General features: G+C 37.8%; 1 protein-coding gene across 1 annotated transcript in view; it reads right to left on the minus strand.

Annotated features, from left to right (window-relative positions):
• Positions 1-1,394, minus strand: part of LOC107104408 (guanine nucleotide-binding protein G(I)/G(S)/G(O) subunit gamma-5-like) — a 7,606-nt gene that overhangs the window by 1,438 nt on the left and 4,774 nt on the right. The gene's annotated exons all lie outside the window — the stretch shown is intronic.

Below are 1,394 nucleotides of genomic sequence, written 5' to 3' on the forward strand. Positions count from 1 at the left end.
AAGAGTCAATGAGTCGATTCAATCAGCTGGTTTTCCTTAGATAGAAAACTTTGAATAAATATGACTGGATGATCTGGTTAATTGTTAGCTGCCTTGAGATGACATGTGTTGTGAATTGGCGCCATAGAAATAAACTGAATTAAACTGAATCGAATAAAAAATACTGTATTAAGATTATATTTAGACATCATTCTCATTCTGACAAATAAGTTTTAATGAAACCAGATTCTAATTGAATATCATGGAAATAGGAATAATGATGCAATAACAATGCAAAAACGTATTTGCACCCCTAATTAAGACTAATACTTTGTTGAAGTGCTTCCAAATTCGGTAAAAACGCTCAGTCTTTGTGGATGCATGCAACACTTTAGGTTTATGGAAAATGTTAGTCAACATTTGAAAAGATTTCCAAATGTGCCAAAAGGCAAGATGGTCTCCAGGTCTTCCAACAGACAAAGGTTACATCAGAATTCAGCAGATTGTTGGCACGCTAAAAGCCTCTTCAGCTGGACTAAAGCCCCACCTTTAACAGAGGAGAATCCACCATCCCCAAGTATGCCGCTGCCATGACTGTGTTTCACAGAATGATGAACAGGTTTTAGCAGATTTTAGCAAAGTCTTTTCTCCTGAAGAAAATGTTGCAGCTCTTTAGAAGAACCCAAGCCAGGTGATAAAACACAAACAGTATTTGGCAAACATTCCTCAAGCTCCTTTGGTTTTCTGCTTGTCGTTTCCTCCATTTAAACATCTGCTGTAACTTAATCCTCTTTCCGGAAGCCGAGAACAGTCGTGTCCCTCCGATATTTTTTCACAGTGGTTTTCTTGAGAAAATAAGTTAATTTTGTCATTATCTAAAGATAATGAAAGCCATTTTCTCGTGATGACGAGATGATTGGTGTGTGTTAAAACTGATTACATCCTTCAATACAACAACAGTGGGAGAGGATGTATAAGTCTAAGTCATGGCAGCCTGTGTGTAATTCTGTTAATAGTCCTGTGTCTAACTTTTAGGTAACCAGACGACTTCTGATTGATAAGCGGTTAGACCGATACCTCCAGGTGTTTCTGAACAGAGCGGGTGTTATGCCTGCAACAGCTATAAGATGCATTAACCCCCCAAAAGATTAAAGATTTTCATTTTTAAAAAAAAGTTCAGATTTGTTTCTGCTGTATTCCATGAAATCCAATCATCCAACACAACCTGACAATGAGTGAAAAGAAAAAGGAAACTAAAAAACTGATTATTTGCGCATAGGCAGTACCACGACTGCACAACTATGGAACCAGCAGGCATGGATGGACTGGGAAACCAGGGCTGTTAGTCTGCCTCATTCATTACTCAGGTTAATCATCTTGTTATCTCAAGAAATCAAAACTGTTTCCTCGTGATA

This window comes from Cyprinodon variegatus, unplaced genomic scaffold, assembly GCF_000732505.1.
Source record: "Cyprinodon variegatus isolate N-32 unplaced genomic scaffold, C_variegatus-1.0 Scaffold1728, whole genome shotgun sequence".
NCBI lineage: Eukaryota > Metazoa > Chordata > Actinopteri > Cyprinodontiformes > Cyprinodontidae > Cyprinodon > Cyprinodon variegatus.